Below are 16,904 nucleotides of genomic sequence, written 5' to 3' on the forward strand. Positions count from 1 at the left end.
ATTCTATTTAACAAATACTATTCAGAAGTTAAATAGTTCATGTGGTAGGGTGGGAATCTAGTAAATTGATACATAAATACAAATATATAATTTTGAATGTTTCCATATAGAATATTGCATAATTCGAATATTACATTTAAAGAAAGCATTAGAAATACTATTACAAACATATAAATTCAAATTTTTCGAATTCGAATACTCGTATTGCATAATTCGAATATTACATTTAAAGAAAAAGCATTAGAAATACTATTACAATCTAAATTCAAATTTTTCGAATTTGAATATTGCATAATTCGAATATTACATTTAAAGAAAAAGCATTAGAAATACTATTACAATCTAAATTCGAATTTTCCGAATTCGAATACACGTATTGCATAATTCGAATATTACATTTAAAGAAAAAGCATTAGAAATACTATTGCAATCTAAATTCAAATTTTTCGAATTCGAATATTGCATATTTCGAATATTACATTTGAAGAAAAAGCATTAGAAATACTATTACAATCTAAATTCGAATTTTTCGAAAAGAATATTTTCGAATGTAATCGTAAAATTCGAAACCGAACATTCGAAAATCGAATGTTAGAATGTTATGTAAACATTCTAAATTCGATTCAAACGAACGAATGTGTTAAAATTCGTGCCGTTTTTCGAATGTTGCGAAACATTCGCCCATCCCTAATTAGGAAACTGAACCAAAATATTTTTTAACAGTCCTCTATTCGCTTTAATCAGCATTGTATTTTGATGCGTATTCAAAAAGGAAAACAGGTAAATTGGCTGCTGATATTTGCATGAATAGCAGTGAGTTTTCAAGCAGAGCTTGAAAAAACACAAGCAGAGTGTTTTCAGGGTGGTGGGGTGTTCTTTCACAGTTTTTTTATTAGAAGCATTTTTTCTAATTGTCAGTATTTTATTCTGTAACCTAAGTGCTCCTTTATGTGATTAGAAACATAAAAAATATTAAATCTTTAATTGGACCAAAAATAAAAACCTATGTTATGCTTACCTGATAAATTAATTTCTTTCATGGTGGTGAGAGTCCATGATCCATTACTCCTTGGAATTACTCTTCCCTGCCACTAGGAGGAGGCAAATGTTTCCAAATCCCAAGAGCTCTATAAAACCCTTCCCAGCTCAGTGGCACCTTGCTCTAATGTATAGCCAAGCAAAAGAGGTAGGAAAAGAAGTAAGAACAATAAAATATGAGCAGGAAAAAAATATGTGTGCAAGAAAAAAAACAACACCAGAAAAAAACAAAAGTTTGGGGTCTAGTGGATTCTCACCACCATGAAAGAAACTAATTTATCAGGTAAGCGTAATTTATGTTTTCTTTCATATAGGTGGTGAGAGTCCACAATCCATTACTCCTAGGAACTAATACTAAAGCTGTGGAGTCCACGACTAATGAAACATAAAGGGTGGAATTTAAAGCAATGAAAAAATAACCAACAGACAAATAAATCAATCATCCTGAGATAACTGCCTGAAGGATAAAACAAAGGAATGGGGAGTAGCGCTGAAGAAACAGCAATAGGGTTTCTACTTGGAATATATGATTTGATACCTATAGGCTAATACCATTAGACTGCAAATTTGTATATTAAAAGTCTATAATCAATATACAAAATCAATAAGGTGATATGTATACAATAACATAAGTGACAACTGAGTATAATGAAAAAAATTATACGTTTATTTTGAACAGATATACAGTATATCACAATAAAGCTATTTTATTTTTTTTATTTATTTTTTTAAATAATTTATATTGAGGTATTCAGAACATACAAAAACAAAATCAAATATTACTCATGGCAACACGCCTATGGACATACAGCCAGACACATACATATAATACATAGGCATGTCTTAAAACCTGAACAACAGCAGATTCTCATTGGGAGAATATGCACAAAGCCATGTGTGAAACCTCATTTTATGTATAAACATGTTAGCTTGGACAAGTCAAAAATAACTGAATAAATGTGGATTCTGAGACCTGGTTTTTGTAAAAAGGTTTTTAACAAGAACATGTAGGTCCTTGGGAGTCCACATCATTTAACTTCAGACATTATAGAAAACATCCCTCTAAAATATAAAAAGGGCACATACCCCATTAAAGGGATAAGTGGTGAGGACTACAGTGAGAGGGTGTTAAATTTAGATTCTCAATATACCCTTTAGGTTACTATAGGCTTGTGTAAAGCCTCAAATTGCGAACAAAAAAAATTTAGGTAAAATACTAAAACCTGCAAGCAAGTGCGTAGAAAATAAAACATCACTGGTTCCAACAAAAATATAGATCTGCCACAGTACAAAAATCTATGCTATCTATAACAGAATATATAACCAAATGTTATGGCACAGAGAATAAATTCACAACATACAAATAGATTTGTCACAGTACAGCAATAAGTCCTTCCTCTAGGTTTTTTGGGGAACAAGCCTTTAATATCTGATAGGCCACTTGTGGACCCTATACTTAATTTAGTACCAGCTGCAGTGAATAAATTGGAGCCCTGCAACACAGGGGAAAGTATATACATAACCCCCAGACCACTAGTAACCACTCTTGGACTACTGAACATATTAACCTCCTAAAGATAAATATCAGCCTCATTTGGGCTGCTAGATATAATAATGTACTAGTGGAGGGGTAGTATGGGGGAGGGCTATTTACAGGTCCCTATATGGATCTTGGCAGAATGTAAGTGCTATGACTATTGTCATCTTAGAGAACTGCATGAGACCCTAGCATACCCCGCATAGACCACAAACTTAAGTCTGAAGATAGATTGCTATATAGCCATGTGGAGGCATCAAATCTTTAGCCCCAAACTAGGTAACTGTGCCTTTAGAGCACATATCTAAATAAGCAGTGAGTCATATACATGGTTAATAAAAATAAACATTATATTCTTTACGCTGAGATAGGGTTTAGAGAGAGAAGGCCCTACATATAGGGTGGGGACAGAAATGCATGGCACTGCATCCCCACATATATACATCATAGCATATTTACATTGTAAGCATTAACATTTACCTGCAGGATACATTACCCTAGCAGTACTCAAATGAATCGGTTACCCAGGTATGCTGTCCCCATACATCTACACATAAGAGGCCATCTATGTAAGAGAGAAAAGTGGCACAACAGCTTTAACCCAACGTAAGTGCTAAGCATATATAGTCTCTCAAGCTGGGCCCAATGTGATACAAAAAAGTCTCTGTACTTATCCGATGCCTACTCGCTGAAGTCATCAGGCATTAAGCCGTCATCCCGTTCAAGCACACAGTACCCCTTTTCAAATCCCCGGAAGCTGGTCCCATCTACCCGATGCCGCTTCTGCAGAAACACGAGGCCTGTAGGCAAAAGATAGTGTGGCACTCCCTGAGTTCATAGCCTTGCAGCATGCGGCCCTTTTTGGTCAGGTAGGTCCCTCTTAGCACTTTCCGCCCTGGCGGAATCTGAAGGGCTGTAAGAGATGCCAAACAGGTAGGCTTCCACTCACCACGTTCCGCTGCAGCGATCATACCCATTACCCTCTCTTTGTCTTCCTCTAGAGGGCCGGCCGCATCCCCGGCACTGGAAGCGGATCTGATCTTCCCTCTTAGAAGGGGCAGGTCGCCGTTCTATAGTCACTTCTTCTGGCTCCGCACCAGTCTCTGCTTCATATGTAGCTGCCGCTGCCCCTGAGTGGGTATGTTCCATGAGGGACAACATGTGGTCAAATCTAGCGCACATTGTGCGCTCAAAAGATTGCATTAGGTCCTGCAGGGTCGCACAAAAATCCTCCATTTTCAATAAGGATGTTAGGCAATTAGGTAGAGGGTGTCAATACTCTCTGTTCACCCGGTTTCCCGGGGGGGGGAGCTGAGCTCTCTCTTCTTAGAGGCCGCCAGAGACACTCAGTGGTCCAGTCTGGGAAGACCTGTTGCGGTATGAACACAGATTTTTTTCTTTTTCTTTTTTTTTTTTTTTATATTGCTCCTTTCAGCAAAATGTCCTCTGTGTCATAGGCTATAAATTCTTGCTAGATGGCTAATTCTCTTCCAGTTTACAGGCGGAATGTATTTCTGGATTACAGAGCTCCCAGTTTTGCGGCCATCTTGGGCCATAGCCCGGACACGCCCCAGCTATTTTATTTTTATTGTGATATATAACTGTTCAAAATAAACGTATAATTGTTTAATTATAGTCAGTTGTCACTTATGTTATTATATGCATATCACCTTATTGATTTTGGATGTTGATTATAGACTTTTAATATACAAATTTGCAGTCACATCATATATTCCAAGTAGAAACCCTATTGCTGTTTCTTCAGCGCTACTCCCTATTCCTTTGTTTTATGTTTCTAAATTAACCCTTAGGGAGATTTTAAGTGTTTTGGGTGGAGTTTTAGCCATTAGGGATAAAGTGTGAGGCAGAAGTTTTTATAACTGCCTGAAGGACTTTCCTACCAAAGGCTGCCTCATAAGAAGCTAAAACATAGTAGAATTTAGTAATACAAAGAAGACCAAGTAGCTGCCTTGTAAAGTTGGTCAACTGAATCTTAAAAGATCAAGAAATGGCAACTGATCTAGTAGAATGAGCAGAAATCTATTTAGGTGAAAGCTGACGGGCATTCAAAAAAAGCCTTATAGATCAGAAGTCGCAACCAAGAAGACAAAGAAATGGAAGAAGCTTTCTGGTCTTTCCTGGACCAGAAAGAGAACAAACTAGAAGTTTGCTGAAAACTATAGTAGCATCAACATAATACTTCAACCATCTAACAACATCCAAATTATGCAAGAAAACTCTCTGAAGAATTTAGGGATTAAGACACAAAGAAGGTACAACAATTTCCAGACTGATATAGTCAGAAGATACAACCATATGCAAGAAAATAAATTTAGTCCTAAAAACTGCCTTATCCTTCAAAAAATAAGATAAGGAAGATCACATGAAATAGCAGATAACTCTTCTAGCAGAAGAAATAGGCAAGAGAAACAAAACCTCATGCATAGGCTCAAAAGGAGGAGTCTACAAAATGTTCAAAGCCAAGATGAAACTCCAAGGAGGAAACATTTTGTTTAACAACAGGCTTAAGTCTATCCAAAGCCTGAAAAAAACTAAGAATATCTGTAATATTATCAATCTCTCCTGGATGCAAGGAATAAAGACTGAGAAAATCTGTTTCCCAGTTGTGCACTCCTGGAATATGAAAAGCAGAAATGTAATAACATTTGACTTCTGCCCAAGAAATAATTCACAATACTTTCCTCATGGTTAGGTAACTGTGTGTTCCCCCTTGAAGATTGACATATGCTACTGCTGAAACATAGTCTATCTGAAATCAAAGATAAGACTCCCTTTGCAACAGAGGCCAACTCTGAAGGGCTCTGATTCCTCTGAAAATTGTGCAGAGTTCTAAAACATTAATAGGAAACCTCGCCCTTGAGGAGACCAAAAACCCCTTGAACTCTCTAAAAACCCCAGATGCCCCTCCATCCAAAAAAAAACTTTAGATTGCAGATCAAGTTGGATGAACAAAAGAAGCCCCCTGCGTAATAAGCTGATGATTCAGTCACCAAGACAGAGACTGGCTTGTTCTGAAATCTAAATACATATTTTTCTATAACAGAGTATGATCCCCGCACCACTGCTGAAGCATACTAATCTAACGAGACCTCATGAGGTACTGAACAAGTGGAATAGCATCCAAAGCCACACAAATGAGACCTAACACCTCCATGCAAAGAGCAAGTGAGGGAAAAGAAAGTGACTGAAGGTTTAGACAGGCGGACACTAGCTTCATTCTCCTTCAATTTGTCAAGGAAAGACTCATGGAAACTGAATCCATCTGAACCCCCAGAAACAACAACATTAGTTTGAGGAATTAGTGAACTCTTTGAAAAAAATAATTTTCCAACCATGTTGTTTAAGAAACAACATTCTGCAGGTGTGAGAGTATGCTAAATAAAAAGATGAAGCATTAACCAAAAAATTGTCCAGGTAAGGAAACAAGACAATAGCATGAGTTCTGTTCACTGACAAAAAGGTACCCAGAACCTTGGAAAATAATCTGTGAGTTGTACCCAGACCAAACAGTAAAGCAGCAAACTGAAAATGCTAGTCCAGAAAGGCAACCTAAAAAACTGATGATGTGCCTTGAGAATAGAAACATGAAGATAAGCATCCCATAAATCTATTGTGGACATAAACTGACCTTGCAAAACAAAAAAGGCAGAAAAGTCTGAATAGTCACCATTTAGAAAGTAGGAACTCTGAGAAATTAGCTCAGTGCCTTTAGATCCAGAACTGGTCTTAAAGTTATCTCCTTTAAAGGAATACAGAAGAGGTTAGAGTAAAACCCAATTCCCTGTACCAACAAAGGAACAAGAACAATCACTTCTATATAAAAAAAAAAAGCCCTCACAGGATTTCCCATAACATTGGACAGAAAAAAACTCAGGCCTCATTCTGAAACCTATTTGATAACCCTGAGAAACTATATTTAGATCCCAGGGATCCTGAACAGACTGAAACCAGAGACTCTGGAATAGAGGCCATAACTTCATCAAGAATAAGAAAAGTGAGTAGATTTATTGGAATGCTCAGACTTGTTCCACTTAGAACTTGGCTTCCAGACAAAACCAGAGGATCCTGCTTTGGAGTGTAGGAATCAGATTTCTGTTCCCTGTTCTGACAAAAGGGACAAAAATGATTAGGAAATTAAAATTTACCCCTGGACTTCTAGTAATGAGCCCCTTTACCTTCCATCACAGTAGAGATAATAGAATCCGTAGCCCTATTAGAAAGTACCACCAAAGACATACTTTAGTATAAAACTTAATTACGACAAAATAGCATCACAAATTAAAGCATTAGCACATTTGAGCAACTTCAAAAAGGTTTAAAACATCTTCACTAGCAGAATCATTTAAAGAAACTGCTGATCTAAAAAATATACAGGGAGTGCAAAATTATTAGGCAAGTTGTATTTTTGAGGATTAATTTTATTATTGAACAACAACCATGTTCTCAATGAACCCAAAAAACTCATTAATATCAAAGCTGAATATTTTTGGAAGTAGTTTTTAGTTTGTTTTTTAGTTTTAGCTATTTTAGGGGGATATCTGTGCATGCAGGTGACTATTACTGTGCATAATTATTAGGCAACTTAACAAAAAACAAATATATACCCATTTCAATTATTTATTTTTACCATTGAAACCAATATAACATCTCAACATTCACAAATATACATTTCTGACATTCAAAAACAAAACAAAAACAAATCAGTGACCAATATAGCCACCTTTCTTTGCAAGGACACTCAAAAGCCTGCCATCCATGGATTCTGTCAGTGTTTTGATCTGTTCACCATCAACATTGCGTGCAGCAGCAACCACAGCCTCCCAGACACTGTTCAGAGAGGTGTACTGTTTTCCCTCCTTGTACATCTCACATTTGATGATGGACCACAGGTTCTCAATGGGGTTCAGATCAGGTGAACAAGGAGGCCATGTCATTAGATTTTCTTCTTTTATACCCTTTCTTGCCAGCCACGCTGTGGAGTACTTGGACGCGTGTGATGGAGCATTGTCCTGCATGAAAATCATGTTTTCTTGAAGGATGCAGACTTCTTCCTGTACCACTGCTTGAAGAAGGTGTCTTCCAGAAACTGGCAGTAGGACTGGGAGTTGAGCTTGACTCCATCCTCAACCCGAAAAGGCCCCACAAGCTCATCTTTGATGATACCAGCCCAAACCAGTACTCCACCTCCACCTTGCTGGCGTCTGAGTCGGACTGGAGCTCTCTGCCCTTTACCAATCCAGCCACGGGCCCATCCATCTGGCCCATCAAGACTCACTCTCATTTCATCAGTCCATAAAAGCTTAGAAAAATCAGTCTTGAGATATTTCTTGGCCCAGTCTTGACGTTTCAGCTTGTGTGTCTTGTTCAGTGGTGGTCGTCTTTCAGCCTTTCTTACCTTGGCCATGTCTCTGAGTATTGCACACCTTGTGCTTTTGGGCACTCCAGTGATGTTGCAGCTCTGAAATATGGCCAAACTGGTGGCAAGTGGCATCTTGGCAGCTGCACGCTTGACTTTTCTCAGTTCATGGGCAGTTATTTTGCGCCTTGGTTTTTCCACACGCTTCTTGCGACCCTGTTGACTATTTTGAATGAAACGCTTGATTGTTCGATGATCACGCTTCAGAAGCTTTGCAATTTTAAGAGTGCTGCATCCCTCTGCAAGATATCTCACTATTTTTGACTTTTCTGAGCCTGTCAAGTCCTTCTTTTGACCCATTTTGCCAAAGGAAAGGAAGTTGCCTAATAATTATGCACACCTGATATAGGGTGTTGATGTCATTAGACCACACCCCTTCTCATTACAGAGATGCACATCACCTAATATGCTTAATTGGTAGTAGGCTTTCGAGCCTATACAGCTTGGAGTAAGACAACATGCATAAAGAGGATGATGTGGTCAAAATACTCCATGCCTAATAATTCTGCACTCCCTGTAATATGCTTGCTTTAAAAAAAAAAAAAAAAAAACCTTCTATAATATGATTCAAAGGAATAGTGGTACATATAGCCAGAGTAGGAATAGCTCCATCCAACTTGAGAATAGTTTCCCAAAATGTAACATTGAAGGCTGAAAAAGGATGCATTTCCTTAAACCTTGCAGAAGGAATTAAAGGGATATGGAATCCAATTTTTTTTCTTTCATGATTCAGATAGAGCGTGCAACTATCTAATTTACTCCTATTATCAATTTATCTTCATTCTCTTGTTATCTTTATTTGAAAAAGCAGGAATGAAAGCCACATTTAGCTACCAATCAGCAAGCGCTACCAAGGTAATGAACAAAAAATTTACCGGCTCCTAAGGTTTACATTACTGCTTTTCAAATAAAAATAACAAGAGAACAAAGAAAACTTGTTAATAGGAGTAAATTACAAAGTTTCTTAAAATTGCATGTTCTATCTGAATCATGAAAGAAAAAATTTGGCTTAGTCCAATCTCTGGAAATAATCTCAGAGACTGCATAAGGGATAGGAAATACATCAGGGGTTTTACCATAGGTATACAAACAGAATTTAAATGGTTAACCAGCTTGTCCCCATCTACTTTAACCACTAAAGTAAACAAAATTTCTTTAAAAAGAGACTGACTATGCTCAATTTAAATGAATAATGATATATTTCAGATTAATGATTAGAGGTATTGTAATAATCCAAGTAGATTATTTTCTGAAAAAAGGAGATGCAGACAACTCAGCTGCTGAACAAACTCAGGCTGAAGTAAAAAAGGTGTGTAACAGCAGCTTTTAACCATTAACCACAACTTAGGTCATAGTATTTAAGCACTGTGTTTATTTTAATAAAGGATTTGCTAAACAAATGAGTAAAAGTCTTAATTCTCAATGCAATTGTTTAAACCCTTTATATAACATAACAAAACTGAGTACCCTGATATAGTAAACATAAATATGCATAATAGAAAAAGTAAGAGCTCTAATGTGATGCAAAAAAATCCTTAATAGAATAAACAAAGTTATGCACAAAAAATACCTTTGAGTAGAATCTCACTGAGTTTACAGGTCTGTTATCATAGAAAGTAGAACTAAAGAAAAAATGAGAGAGCAGGTATTACTCTCAAAGTTTGCAGAGCAGAAGTGAGCAGGAAGCGTGTTCACAGAGCTGAGGGAGAGAAGCCACACTCGGCTGCAGCTGATGATGTCAGAAGTGTCTCAGTAGAAGGCCTGTCAGATTTCACAGCACATCAGAGCAATAGAAGACTGAGGAATTCAAAATAACAAGCAATGACAGGAAGACACAGGTCAGTATTTATAGGGTGTCAGAATGAGCAGCCATAAAGGGCCAACACTCTTCCTCTGAGGGCATAGCAGATTCATGAGCAGAAACATTAACCTCGGCAGGCTTAGAGCTAGTAGAAGATACATTCTTACCTGACCTTTTACACTTACGTGAAGGAGGCATGGCCACCAACATTTCAGACACAGTTGACTGCATAAAATCCTTGATTACAAGAAATAGTAGGATTCTCCTGTAAGAAACAAACAGAAGGAGCAGAGAGAAGCAAGAGCAGCATTAGATAGATCAGAATGCATTATCATATTAATACATTTATTGCATAGGTTAGCCAGAGATAAATCCTCAGCTTATTAACAATATAAACACTTAACACTGGTAGGAATGTGTCCAGATCACCAAGCTTCTAAGGCAGATTAGAGACAGAGTCAGAAGGCTCCATAACTGTAAGGAACTTATGCAGAGGTTAAGTGCAGAAAAAAACTAGCACACAGCTAAATGGTAATATCCCCATTAAAAAAGCTTTAAAGAAGGGAAACATTTATCCCCCTGAAAAGAACTCTTAAAATGTAGAAATTAACCCCTTAATGACCACAATGTACTCTGTATGTCACTGGTCGTTAAGGGTTTTTTCAGGACATAATAGCACAAGTCTAGCAAGAACACACTATTAATCCACTCCCTCCAGCAGGCTTTGTGGAATAGAGCAGTCTCAACGCTGGTGGCAAGACCGCGCTATAAAACAATCAAGTCCCAAAAAAAGGCCAGTGACATACGGGATACGTCGCTGGTCCTTAAGGGGTTAAAGAATTATCAAAGAAGAAATATGGTAGTACACAGGACACCTATTATCTAAAAAGCGAACATATGAGAGAATACACACTTGAAGAAAAAGCATTCCAAAACATACACCATCACTCCTTTAAGCATTAAAAAGTATCCTTGAGTGTAAACATGACTCATAATTATAAATACTTGATAAAAAAGGGGGAATTAATAGCAAAATATATAACTGTCCCAAGGTCATATACATATATACTATATACAGAATATATATATATATATATATATATATATATATATATATATATATATATATATAAAGTAACAGAACTATAGTGTGCCAAATTAAAAATTAATAAGTACTTACCAACAGGCACCCTACTACTGGAGTACTGGAGGAAGCCAAACCAAGTGCCCAAACATAACATCAGAGTATCTGGAATAGGAGCATATCAACAGACCAACAGGCAGAGGTAAAAGACAAGTCCCTGCAACATCTGTGAAAAGATGTGACTAAATCCCAATAGGTGAAAAATACAACACTACCTTTATTATAAATACATCTCACCAACAATCACTGTACTCTGAGGGGAAATGGGCCTCAACACGGTCTGAGAACCCCTCTCCAGTGGAGGCAAAGACAAGACTGAGGTGCTAGTGAGATGGGAAGGGTTTATAGAACTCTTGGGGTTTGGGAATCTTTGCCTTCTACTAGTGGCAGGGAAACGTAAATCCCAGGAGTATTGGATCATGGGCTCTCCCCACTTGTATGAAAGAAATGATTAATTATGCATATACTAATAGTTTTATTGACACTGCTGCCTGGCTCCATTTAGTACATTGCCAGTAAGTAGGTGGCAAAAAAATTCCAGCAAGAATACAAGCATGTTTGTATTCTTGCTTGCTTTTTGAATAGTATTTCAAGCCAATATGAAGCATGAAATATTGCAGCTGTGTATATTTTATGCTTGATTTTGAGGCGAGATTTAATGTGAATCGGCAGGTCCGCTTTTGAATAAGGGCCTATAAGATTGTCAAAATAAACAAGGTGCCCAGTTTTATTTGCCTTGCTTTGTTTGCTTGTAAGCTTTGTTTCTTTACCGTTATCATTTTATTGTTTGTTATCTATATAGAAATGTTCTTCCCTGTGCTATAAATATGCTCACAGATTTCAAACCAATATCTTTCTTGACAGGTACATCACTTCATCACAGTACCAGGGAAGTATTAGAACACAGAAAAGCAAAAGCAGAACCTTATTTCAAAGTAATTCTTTGCTCATTTGAATGTTGCTTGTAAAATGATATCTTTGTTCTGATTAACAGCATTTATTTCTGTTTACTCAATCTGAATGCATGTTTGTCAGTGCCAGTTTTGCTAACAAAATTACAGTTTTAAATTCTTTAAAATATTGATTTTCTATGCAGATCATTTTCTATGTAGTTATTAGTTTATGATGGTTATAAAAGTGGCTTTAATATCCTTTAAATAGATTTGTATTCTATATTCCATACATAGAGGCACATGCTTAGGTGAGTGTGATATTGTGGGGATTGAAACTTTGAGCATTGTATGCTATTTGCTTAAATGCTGCTTTTAAATACCAATGCATTTGACATGCTGCAATTTAAATTATGCAAACTAAGTGTAAAGAATGTAAAAATAGACACCCCCAAAATAATATTCTAATAACATGTTAAGGTTCTCTTAGTGATGACACATTGACACTCTAAGTTAAACTCCTGTTTGTAGAGAGAGGACACATTTACCAGAGCACCTGCTGCACTGTAAGTGGGAAGGGAAACTTAGTTACTTGTTTCTGAGGGGAACCTTCTTTCAGTTACACACTTGTTCCCTCAGTAATGAGTGTCCTTCATTTTATTGCAGGTAATGGAGATGATTCTTATAAGCATAGCTGGGAATATAATAGATTAAACTGGTCTAGCTAATGTTCCAGTGACAAGTGAAAGTAAATGCAATGTGATTATAGGACATGTGGCATCTTCCTTAGTGCAGCTTTGGGGAAGGATGTTCTCAGTAGACAGAGCATATGTTGATTCTGCATTTGTATGTTAATCACAATAATTCTGTACTGTACCTGCACAGTTGTTATGCTTTATATACTGTATTATTGTGCTTTGCACATGTTGATTCTGCATTTGGATGTTAATCACAATAATTCTGTACTGTAACTGCACAGTTGTTATGCTTTATATACTGTATTATTGTGTTCAGTTACACACTTGTTCCCTCAGTGATGAGTGTCCTCCATTTTATTGCAGTTCATATTAAAGCACCCTAATTTCACCCAACCCGATCGCACTGTGAAGTTTATTCATCAGAAGTGCAACAAAATTGGCGCCCAACGTGGGGCCGGGTGAATATGACACAGAAGTGAATGCTGCATATAGAAATAGCAGTCTGTGAGTGAAAGAAACTTGGTGCAATCCCTGTAATAGTGTATGGTGAAGAAACAACCTGTCTGCTGAGGGGAATAGAAACTAGGAATTAGGCAAAGGAGGATATATACTAAATTAACCCCGCTGATACAAAAAAACGCAAAAATGGATATGGAGAGGTTACAAGATGAAATCAGCAGATCGTTAACACAGATGACAGTCAGTGAACTGATTGAAACCTGCCAGGTTATTAAAGCGTCAGAAGAGAGTATGGCGAAAGGCAAAAACCGCCGCCATTACATGAGGATAATTAATGTTATGATGGATGAACTGGTAGAGAGTGAGAGTGAAGAGGCTGTTATGCAATTTCTACAGACAACTAGGAAATTCATCTCTGAATTAGGGAAGAGAAAGGATGCTGAAGCAGTAAGTGATAGTGACAAAGCCCCCTAACCGGAACAACAACAGTTGGAATATTTAAAGCAACAGTACCGCATTATGCAGGAAAAATTTCAGGAAACAACTAAGATCGTAGAGGATCAAATTAAAGAACTCAACACTAAAAGTCAAGATTCAAGGGACAGTCATTTAAGAAAAGAACCTGTTTTAACGGCTAAGACATCTCATTATAGTAACTTACCAGAAGTTGCAATAAGAAAGGACTTTAAAATTGCTGGTCAGATAGGTGAGAAGGGACAGACAGGCAAATTGTCCTATACTAACCTCATGCACCAGATTGACATGGGACTACAAAGAGGATACTCTGAAATAGAGATTGTGGAATCTGTAGTCAAGGCCATAAGTCCTGGTTTAAGTCTTAGAGGTATGTTGGAAATGAAGAATGAGCTGACTCTAGTGCAACTGAAAAGAATCCTGAAAAGTCACTACAAGGAAGAGAATGCGTCAGATTTGTACCAACAACGTCTCACAAAATACCAAAGAAACACCTCAGAATTTTCTGTTTAGAGCAATTGAACTGAAAGATCATCTCTTGTTTGTTTCACAAGGAGAAGAATCAGATGAACACTTTGGAATGGAATTAATACAGAAGAAATTCTTAAGGTCTGTAGGTACTGGACTGTTAAGTGATCACATCAAGTTTCAGCTAAAGCAATATTTAGATGACCCCTCTGCTTCAGATGATTTGCTCATAGAGAAAATGAATGAAGCTGCAAATATGGAGATTGAAAGAGAGAGAAAGCAGAAGAAATCTCAAAACAGCAAACCAATGATGATGGAGTGTAAGTCCAGTCATCTACATTGTTCTCAGAAATCCTCTGACACCATGCCATTGTTGCAGCCACAAGTAAGTAACCAAAATACTCAGCAAATTCAGAATACTAAACTGGATCTTGAAAAGGTAATACTGCAAATGCAAAAAGAAATGCTAGTTCAGCAGCACAGAAGGAGCTTGTATTTAAAGGGCCAACAGCCACACCGAGACTAAGCAAAAGGGCTTGTGAATGTTGTGAGAACACAGGTCAGGGAACCACATGTAACCATTGTTTCAAATGTGGTCAATCGGGACATTTTGCAAAAGGATGCAGAGTGAGAAAACAGAAACCGTTAAAAGAGAGGGGGTTGCTGTCAAGGGACAGACAGTAACCTACAGCACACCTGTGTCCCAGAGTAATAAACTGCCCTATATCAAAGAAGTATCAGATAAGAGTCCTCATATAGCAAGGAACACAGCAAAGGAAAGGTTAAAGCTGAATACTTCACGAAGAATACAAGACTGCATTGCTCAGTGTGCCCAGCAACCATACAATTCTACTAATAGACTGCCACCAAAAATGAATGGTGTTACCACAAAGCACCATAGTAAATTGTTAAATCTCATTGGGAAAAGATGTAAAAATAATACAACTCCAATGACAGACAATGGTGAATTAAAAAGTGTAGCCGAAATTCCCAAAGGGACTATCAGAACAGCACAAAAGGAAGACCCTGCGATTGGAAAAGTATGGAAATATAAACAAGAGAACAAGTTTCCATCAAAACATGAGCGCCAAGGTGAATCTTCTGATTTTTCTATACTCCTGAGACAATGACATAAACTTTATCTTGACAATGAAGGAATTTTGAGAAGAAAAACACTATCAGGTTCTCAGTTAGTGTTGCCAAAGAAGTACCATCAATTAGTGTTTAAAGAATTATATGAAGAGATGGGACACTTAGGAGTTGAGAGGACTGTAAATCTAATCAGAGATAGATTCTTTTGGCCACATATGCAAAGAGACACTGAACATTACATTACTCAACAGTGTACCTGTTTAAAGGATAAACGCCCAAACAAGCCTACTAGAGCTCCTTTGAGTAATATTACCACAACATATCCTTTCAAAATGGTCTCCATTGACTTCCTTCATCTTGAGAAATGTAAAGGTGGATATGAATATATCTTAGTGGTAATAGATCATTTTACAAGATTTGTTCAAGCATATGCAACCAGGAACAAGTCAGCAAGAATATTTAATGATTTTGTCCTGAAATTTGGATTTCGTACGAAGATTCACCATGATATGGGTAGAGAATTTGAAAACAAACTGTTTTTGGCATTAGGCAAGCACTGCCACATCCAAAACTCTCATACAACTCCATACCACCCGGAAGCTAATGGACAAGTGGAAAGGTTCAATCGCACCCTTCTATCCATGCTTCGCACTTTGTCATCCGAATCAAAGAAAGATTGGAAAAATTCACTTGCAAAGGTAGTACATGCATATAATTGTACACAGAGTGAAGCTACAGGATATTCTCCTTTCTTCCTTCTTTTTGGGAGATCTCCAGGATTACCCATTGATAGCATGTTTGACACTCCAGTAACTGAAAAATATCATACCTCTTCTGAATATGTGAACACCTGGTCAAAAATAATGAATGAGGCCTAAAAAGTTGCTTCAGAAACAGCTACTAAAAGTGCAGAAAGAGGTAAAGCACACTATGACAAAAAGATTTATGGAGCTGAACTAATACCCGGTAGTAGAGTACTTGTAAGAAACTTCACAGAAAGAGGAGGTCCTGGAAAATTAAGATCCTATTGGGAAGATACTGTCTATGTTGTTCTTAAAAGGAAATGTAAAGACAGCCCAGTTTATGAAGTTAAGCCAGAAACTGGAAGAGGAAAAATCAAAGTTCTGCATCGCAATTTGTTGTTGCCATGTGATTATCTACCTGTAGATCCAGGTCACAAAACAAAAGACAGACCTACTGCAAGAAACCAAGAAAACCATAAGAATACTGCATTACAATCTGCACAAAACTTCAGTGATGAGACAGGAAGTGAGTCAGAGATGGAACAGGAACATTGGAATGCTTTCATTACTATATCTCAAAGTGATCACATAGATGGAAACACAACCGATCTGAATCCAAAAGCTGATGAGTTCTACCCACATCAGTTAGGGACCAATGAAAATCTTACAGAGATTGTTACAGAAGAAAATTCTTCTGAAGATGAGAGATCTGAAAATCCATCAGGACACATGGAAGAGGAAATGTCATCACCTGAAAACTCAACAGAGATAGTTGAAAGTGTGAGCGATGAGAATGAGGATTATTCAGATACCATTCCTCTAAAAAGACTAAAATCCAGCAGAGAAAGGAGACAACCAAAGACTTTGACTTATGATACTTTAGGTCAACCCAGCATAGTTTCCAGAGATCCAACAGTACAAGCCATACAATGTAGAAATGTTGTATCTGTCTACCCTGATTGGTATCTAGATCCAGATTGTTTTGATGTAGATTCTAAACATTGGTAAATCTGTCAGGTTTAATGTTCTAATGTTTGCATATAAAATGATGTACAGAGCAAATGTTAAAGATGTACAAATGGTAAAGCAAAAGCAGTAATTTTGAGATGATGGAACTAGATAA

At 37.2% G+C, this 16,904-nt stretch overlaps 1 long non-coding RNA gene across 2 annotated transcripts in view; it reads left to right on the forward strand.

Moving 5' to 3' along the window:
- The window catches only part of LOC128650271 (uncharacterized), a 278,851-nt gene extending 265,510 nt beyond the window's left edge, over positions 1-13,341 (forward strand). For both annotated transcript variants that reach the window (XR_008400737.1, XR_008400738.1), the window contains exons 2-3: positions 11,822-11,892; positions 12,909-13,341. This is a non-coding gene — a long non-coding RNA (uncharacterized LOC128650271). The remainder of the gene's footprint in view (positions 1-11,821; positions 11,893-12,908) is intronic.
- The last annotated feature ends 3,563 nt before the right edge of the window (positions 13,342-16,904 follow it).

This window comes from Bombina bombina, chromosome 2 (assembly GCF_027579735.1).
Source record: "Bombina bombina isolate aBomBom1 chromosome 2, aBomBom1.pri, whole genome shotgun sequence".
NCBI lineage: Eukaryota > Metazoa > Chordata > Amphibia > Anura > Bombinatoridae > Bombina > Bombina bombina.